Below are 8840 nucleotides of genomic sequence, written 5' to 3' on the forward strand. Positions count from 1 at the left end.
AAGTGTGTATTAAGAAATGTGCAATGCAGCCTTTTCATTTCCTTCTCTAAAAGACAAGAGATTTTGTAAACCAACCATCTTTTTGAACAATGAGAAAGTACCATATCCTGCCAGGAAAACACCCCTAGAGCCATCCTGCAATGTCTTACTACATGGGAAAGCCCTCAGGCTGTGTCCTGTCACTGCCTCCCTCAAGTACAACATCAAGTGATTCTCAGGATCACTTAGCTTACCTTGCCTTCTGTTATATTTCACTGTACTAGGAACTACAACCTAAAGGTAAACACTTTCCTTTGCTGTCTTTCTGCCTCTCCTAGCAAACATGCCACAAACGATCTACAGAAGGCTTGTTATTCTCATCCGTCACATGAAACCAGTTTCTAGACAGCACAAGGACAGCAAATTCAGCCACAGACATGAATCATTTCCTCTTAATTATAAAATGACATCTTGACTTTTCTCAAGTACAATGGGCAAAAATGATGGAAGCATTTTACTACCTCAAAATCTTGCATGTGATCTTCTTAATTAAAATCCATGAGAATTCATTTGTTTAACGAAACCTATGAAGTACAGAACCAGACCATCTTAACAATGGGCCCTTACAATTCATTGAGACAGCTCTTGTTGGTTGAGTCTAGTTCTCTAAACTATGTTCCAGATTTCCATTTAAGATATTTTTCACCAAGTACAGTAATACAATAGATGGCCTTTCAGAAGGCACCACAGGCCTAGCAGTGTCTGTTCTGGAGTTAATAATTCTACTTGACTCAAATGGTGTGGGCTGGGCAGTGACAAGAGTGGGAAACAAGGGGTTATGAAAGGGTTTACAAGACAGAAAACACATTTCAAAGTAATATTTAGGCTTTCAGAACTGATCTTTTCATTGTTCAGAGATGCCAGAAAAAAACACGATGCCACATTTTAAGGTTTTTGATATATGATCAGATCCAATAGAAATGATTTTCTTATTAATAGCACCCTATAATTTTTAACATTTAGTTCCTTTGGGGATATTTTTTTAATCAACAGTGCCATTTTCTGTGCTCAATGAGTCATGATTGAATAAAGCACAAACATTACTCCCGTACAAGGAATAGACAGCAAGGCTGGTTTTCTTCTGTGTGCATTTGATCCATCCTCTTTGACAAGCAAGATGATAAATGTCTCTGCATTTGTAGTCCTCCTTCCTGTCTTTGCCATGCTCCATAATGAAGAGTATTAAACATGACACTAATGCTGCAAATCACATACTTTATTGCATAATTCCCTTTAAGAATTTAAATATTGTAAGAATATAGATCCTACCTTTTAAAGAAGTCTTCCTACTTGAAGAAGTGGTATTTCTTTTTAATTCTTTAAGCCAAAGGTTGTCTTAGCATTGCTCTGTGGATTGAAGAGTGAAGGAAATGTTAACAAGACAATGGTTGCCATCAATCATAGTAAATTGTCAATAAGTTGACAGAGTCCCTGATGGGACACAAAGTTGCAGAGAGAGCCCTGCAAGGAAGACAAATTGTGAACACACTTGCCAAAACGTCTTTCTGCTGGGTTCGATCAAAAGTGACACCAGAGAAGTGATTAGGGTGACTATACATCACATTAATCCATTCTAACCTGAAGAGTCAGTCTGACCTGTTTTCAATTTGGAGATAAAAGGCAGAAATACAGACAAGGAGACAGATAGACAAATATACATACATACATACATACATACATACATACATACATACATACATACGGGGTGGGGAAAACACTTTCTGATAGTAAACTCATGCTGAGTACTTAGACCTTCTATTTAGGAACATAGGAATTCTTTTGCCTGTATTTGTAGGTCCTCCTTCTCAGTAAAGATCATCAAAAGCTGATGAGTACTGCTAGAATCTGAGGAGAAAACCCCACCTGCACCAATGTGAAAGCTCACCGGCAGCCCCCAACACTCCAGTCCACAACTCCTGTCCTCTGCAAACCTCAGTATTCACTGAGCAAATATTCCAGGGAAGAGTTAGCCAGAGAAGCAGAGCAATCACACCGAACTCATCACATCTCATGCTTCAGCCAAGCAATTCAGTGCCATCCGAGGTTTTCTAAGGGAGCATTTGTATCTTCTTGGACTTGGTGTTTTTGAAAACAGAACTCACACTATCAACCACTGAAAACATCTTTCAGAGAAGAGACACAAGTATCAATTCAGCCACCCTGGGCTGCATCAAATGTTAGGACATCATGAAACGCAAAATCGCTCCAGAAAAAAAAAAATAAATAAAAAGGCATGTCGGAGTTCAATTGCTTCAGCTTATGCACGGGTTATGAAATTTTATGCCTTAAATTTAAAACTCCCCTTATCTCAATTACATGTAAAGCTATCTTGATTCTCCTTACATCTAACGGACTATTATCAGAACAAAACCTTAGTGTTCTGAAAGTCAGTGATTCTTGGAAGTAAAATCAGCTTTAAAGTAATAAAGGTTTTCTTTTCTCAACATGGGATTACCACTTTAAAAAGAAAAATCCTCTAAAGGTGTGTAGGAGGGAGTCTATAAAAATTTGAAGCTATGTCTACAGTAAAAGCTCAACAAATGTACTTGAGGACTTAATATGTATATGTTGCAGTGGATATGTATTGAATAATAAAGTAAATAAAAATAAAACATAAATAAGACACTCCACTAGGAATTTCAGTTTACATGCTGATGGGGTGATAACCTGAAATATCAGAGCCCACTATGAAATATAGTATTACAGAATATTGTGAGCCTTCAGAAAGGGCATATTTAATTCTAAAGGAAGCTATAAAGTGGCTTTCTACAGGAGGGCCACTGACTAGAACCTTAAAGATAAGATGAATAAGGAGAGCATTCTGGGTAGAGAGAATATCAAGTACAAAGTAAATAGAAAGGACAAAGTATGGTGAGTCTACCAACAGAGCAGTGAAACCCGAGGCACAGTGGGGAGGATGGTGAGGTGGTAGCTATATATACTATTGAAGCCAAAACACAAAACACAGCGAGCACCAGCCAGCTTAGGAGTCTGAACGGTGACTGTGTACCATGAGAACATTTTGTGTCCTCTGGAGGCTTTAGGTGAGAGAAAGGAAATTGTATTATTTGTGCAGGGAACTGAAGTGTGGCTGGAAGCTGAGAAGAAAGTCGACTAAGAGGTATATCAGAAACTAACATCCAAGATATCAGCCTTCTTCCCAAGCACTCCCTGCTGGCATACATCTCAGTCCTTCTTGACATGTGTTAGGATATTGAGGTGGAAAAAGTTTAACATGAAGAACATGTGCTGCTATTTCACACATTTTAATTTGTCAATGAAATAATTTGCCATTATTAATTTGTCCAACTCTTTGAGTGCCCCGTTCCAGCTGTAGTTTTGTTAGATCAACATCTGGATGTAGCCACCTTTCCCTCTTCCTTGCCTCTGCTTTCATTGCTTCTTTCTGTCACCCTTCTTCCTGGGGCATCTTGGCTCTGAGCTCCTGCAGTGCCCAGGACAGGATCAGATGGGTAGATCCAGCCAGGATAGTACTTGGCAGTAAGGGAAGTCCTTCTTGGGTCCCTTTCTTCTCACTGATGTGTCATCTAGACCAGTCTTCACCTCAACACAGGAGTGTTGATGTCTGACCTTGGTGGAGTCTTAATAGAGTCATCTCTGCCAGATGGAGCACTTTGCTTCCAGGACATTCAAACCAATCTCATTCACGGGGAAGGGGCTCATCATCTTTTCCAGATTAGAGTGACAGCAGTCTGCTCTGAGATGAGGCCACAAAGCCTTGGCTAATAATACATTTCACTTTGTCTTGCTTTGCTAGTGTCCTCACCACAAATATCTTTTGGGGGGACCTCATGAGCAGAGTATAATATAAGAATTCGTGGGTACTTAGGGTAAAGTAAACCACAATTCTTCATTTCCAACTTACCATGTCTGGGTATAAAATTATGAAGCCTGGCAGGGGTGAGGGTGGTTGTGGGATAGTTCTTTTTTCCTTAAAAACTCTCTGAAACAAGCGGGTGTTGGTGGCGCACACCTTTAATCCCAGCACTCGGGAGGCAGAGGCAGGCGGATCTCTGTGAGTTGGAGGCCAGTCTGGTGAGTGCCAAGATGGGCTCCAAAGCTACACAGAGAAACCCTGTATCAAAAAAAAACCTCTCTGAAACAATTTCTTGTATATGATAAAAAAAAGAAAGTTGCAGCTTGTTGATTTCTCACTATGAAGGTCTTTACACCAACCTTTTGCCCACTCACCTCCATTGTGTTTAAATCACCTATGCCACATTGCTATGATGGCATTGCTTAAAACTCAAATTTAGACAGCTATGGTCTGTTGCTAAAAATTTGGGCATTAGTAATGAAAAATATGTCAGTGAACTTATGGTCATGTTTGTTTCTTCTTTTTTAGATATGCCACTCAGCATCTAATGAGATGCTACTATGGCCCAGGCTCAGACCATATAATAAGCTACACATTAATTCTATCTGATAATCATATCTCCTTGATATAGAGGCAAAAACTGAGGATCAGAGAAATTAAGTAAGTGACTCTAGTCGAATAGCTAATCAGCACCAAAACTGGAATACAAAAATAACTTCTTTTCTGATCCCTAAACTTGTCGTTTTTCATTTTGGGTTTTGGGTTTTGTTTTGTTTCTGTTTAACCCTGTAGTGTTTGAGACAAGAGTAGGTTAAACTCAGGACATGTTAGCATAATTGTGAAAGAGGGCAGCAGAGGAGTTAGTTTGTGCATGCCTGTAACACCAGCATTTGGAAGGTCGAGGTAGGAGTTTTCAGACAATTGTAAAACCAAGACGGGATCAGAGGTAGTAAAGGGAGAAGGGTAAACTAAGTCAAAGGCTTCAGGAAATATTCATATGTGTCTACTCTCTGGCTGTCAGTGAGAAAGACACAGACCAGCTGGGAACTCCCCTTGGCATCTATGAGGTAGGTTGCAAAGCCTGTGTAGTTCTTCATGCCACTAGGGTGGAATCTCCACTGCTCCTATCACAGTCTTTCTTGGCTTTCCTGACAAGTAGACTTTGTGAAAAACTCTTCACAAAATTATGAAAATGCTGCATAATAGGGTAGGGAAGGAAATACTTTGAATAGAGACTTTAAGTGAGATGAGAAAGGAATGAGATACCATTGATGACATGTCAATTGCAATTTAAATACAATTCAGTCAAGGCATCTTGCTCTGACAAGAAGAGCACATATTCAGTCTTGCAGAAGTGTAGTTCCAAGGCAGTGGGCAGTGTGGAGAAATTGTTTCACCATCCTGTTTGTGTATTACCAACAAAGAATAGCCACAATTCAAGCCTCCCATGGCAATTTCAAGCCCTAAGCAACAACTGCCAAAATCATATATATTAATTGTACTACCATGCCAACAATTATGCCAAGCATTCCCTGGAAGTGAATTTTTGTTACATTCATTACTCTTGTAGTGACAACTGTACCCATGACTTTCATCACTGGGAAATACATTTAGGTCAGCAGAATAGGGTAATTCATCATTGCTATGGACTATTTTACCAATAACCAAGTAACAATTTAATTTTCTTTTTGAAAATGCAATCAATTTATCATATTAAATAAAACAAATCCTAAGTCAAAAGGTCAAGAAAAATTTCATGCATTTTAGAGGTAGCCTTCGGGAAGATGAATGACATCTAGGTGAAAAACAAATTGCACGCATAATAAACCAATTATAGCAAAAAGGGGTCAAAGATATTTAGGAAAATTGCAATAATTCAGAAAAAGCAAATACCTGGCACAGCCACTTTGTCCTAAAGTGAACTGCTATTGATGGACATATTTTTTATTTTTTGCAGCATTTCTTTGTTTTGTTTCTAAATGATAATCCATAGTACTCAATGTAACTGAAATCTAACATTGTATACACTATCAGGCAAGAACAAGTGTGGACACTCATGATCTCACCTGGTTCATAGTTTGTGGTGCAATTATGATGGCATTCATAGAGTGTTTAGAGGCTGGGTTATTGACATTGGTCTCCCTTCTGACAATACACTGAAACATTGAGTATTAGACCTCTCACACAAATTTTATTTTTCATTTAAGACAATGATTTTTTTGTTAATAATCAAGAAAAACAGAGTTGAGAAATACTTCTCAGACCATCAACTTTGCAAATTGTCTCATATAATTGTATATATGTGTGTGCACACCATATATATATATATATATATGTATATATATATATATATGCAGCATAAAATTATCTTGCTCTTCTTAAAGAATTTTTTAGCTTTTTAAATTTTATTTAATGTGTGAGTGTTTTACCTGAATGTGTGTGCACCAAGTATGTGGCTGGTGACCATAGAGATCAGAGGAGGGGATCAGATCCCCTATACCTAGAGCTATGGATGCTTGTGAATCACCATGTTGGTACTTGGAATCAAACCCATGTCCCCTGACATGGCAACAAGTGTTCCTAACCACTGAGACATCTCTCCAGCTCCCATTGTGCTCTTTTATGCTTACAAAATGATAGTAACTTATAATTAAAAACCATGTCTTTGACCTAGCCAAAAGTTCAGTACGTAATCTTAGGCTAGTCCCCAAACTTTTCTTTTAAAATTTCCTGCTTTTGGCATTTCAGATTGAATGTGGGGTCAATTCATAAATAATACCTGGGAAGAAAAAGATAAACATCCCTGTAAAAATTGATGTTCATCTTATGCTTCTCCAGAGTATACCTGCCATACAATAGCCTATTTTGGCATGTCAGAAAGCCAAACTAATCATGAAGCCTAGTTCTCCCCATTTCAGTACCTATGAAAAACACATTTCAAACTGCAGATATTATGGTCTGAAATAGAAGTTATCACAAATAGTATCACAATTATATGTTCCCCAGGAGGAGCCTTCTTCAACTAAAACCTGCTGAGCTGAAGTTCTGGAGACATTGGGCTCTGATTTCAGGCCCTAAGTTTACCATCAAGTTCACTTTACTCTTGAGAGATTAGTAAATTTGTTGGCGTTTAGGGCTAGCTACATGACGTTTGAAAAGGAAGAGTGGACCAGATGTAGTGGTGCTACTCTATCCTCCAGCTACTCGGAGGTTAAAGAAATAGCATCAGAGTTTGAAGCCCACCTTGGGCAACTTGGTAAGACTATTTTAAAATAGAAATAAAGAGTCTAGGGAGGCATGGGAGATAGCTAGGCAGTTAAAGTGTTGGCTACACAAGCAAGAGGAACTGGGGTAGATCCCCAGAAGCAATGCAAAGGCTGGGAATCTACTCTGAAAAAGGCAAGGGAGTTCACATGTAATTCTAACCTCAGAAATATAGAGACAACCCCAGAGCAAACAGGAAGTGACACTATTCAGATCAGTAAACTCTCAGAAGACCTCAAAAACAATAAGGTGCAGGGGGATAGAAAGATGGCTCACTAGTTAAGAGCACTGGCTGGTCTTCTGCAGGTCCTGAATTTTGTTCCCAGCATGCACATGGTGGCTGACAACCATCTATAGTGGGATCTGATGCAGATAGAGCACTCATATACATAAAATTTTTAAAAAAGGTAAAGAGTCATCAAAAAATACTTTATAATATTTCAATCATCCAGGGTTTGTCATAATATGCAGCTCTGCTCCACCTATAAAGCCAGAACATGGCGAACCTCATGGATCCTGTGTCTATGTCTACAATTTGTGGAAACTGATTTCATTTTTAAAAATATATAGGTGTATTCAGAACAGCAAAGCAACAAAGATTTAGGAACTCAAGTAAGTGCTAATAGAAACAAAGTAACGCTATTTCCACTAGAGAAGAAAAAGCTTAAAGGAAGCTAGTAAATGTCAATGAATATATGAGGATGCTAAAAATTTTATAGCATAATAGTGAGGAATGATTTTTCAAGTTCACTAAATACACAGCAAATAAAGAGGGGGAATTAGATGATGGCATGTAATATAATTCTGTGTCTGAGGAAATGGAGACTGCTGAAAGGAGCTTTGGAGAGAGTATGTTTCAGCATATGTACAGGACCCAGCATCTCAGCCTCAGATGCTTCTGGTGCAAGCAACCATGGCCACATGGAGAAGATGTCTTTAGAACAATGACTCAATAGTGAATATGGTACTTAGTGAGTTTGGCAATTATTCTTGCTAGAAGAAAGTAAAATGGTGAAGTTTCTCATCCAAAGGAGGAAAAAAAAAACTCTGTGAAACATCTTGATGTGGAAAGCTAGGAAATTAGAAGCACATTGTTGTTAGAATTCCTTCTTGTGGGGATGTAAGCAACATCCTCCCCTCCTCGTAACGTCCCAAGACAAACTGAGGTACAAGTCACCAAAGTTCACTCTAGAGAACCAATGAGATCATTGGGTTTAATTCCAGAGCATAATTGGAAAGTTAGTTACTGGGGTGTGGGTGTCCCCCATAATAAACAAACAAAGCCACATTAGAAAGTCTTTGCCCATCAGGGATGATGCTTTTTCATGCCCCCCCAGTGAATAATGATGCCCCCAGAAGACATGAGTTATTAAAATCTCAGAACCAAGAACAAGTCAGTGAAGCCCCCAGAGTCTCCCAAAACAATACAGGCAATTGTCATTGTTCTTGGTCACCCACCACAACTAGATGGTAAGACTCCATTTCTGAAGGTATCATACACTTGTTTGTGAGACAGAGAAATCAATTTGAACTGACCAGGAAACTCTCTCTCCCTGCTGGCTGGCTTTCTGTATAGCTCAAAGTTGCTATGAAGACTGCTGAAAGAGAAAACCACTGTTGGTCTTATCCAGCACTGTACTACTGAGATGCCAGGCAAGATGTGTCCGTTGATGTAATAGAGGCAAGATGTGTCCATTGG

The sequence above is a fragment of the Cricetulus griseus genome, chromosome 5 (assembly GCF_003668045.3).
Source record: "Cricetulus griseus strain 17A/GY chromosome 5, alternate assembly CriGri-PICRH-1.0, whole genome shotgun sequence".
Classification (NCBI taxonomy): domain Eukaryota; kingdom Metazoa; phylum Chordata; class Mammalia; order Rodentia; family Cricetidae; genus Cricetulus; species Cricetulus griseus.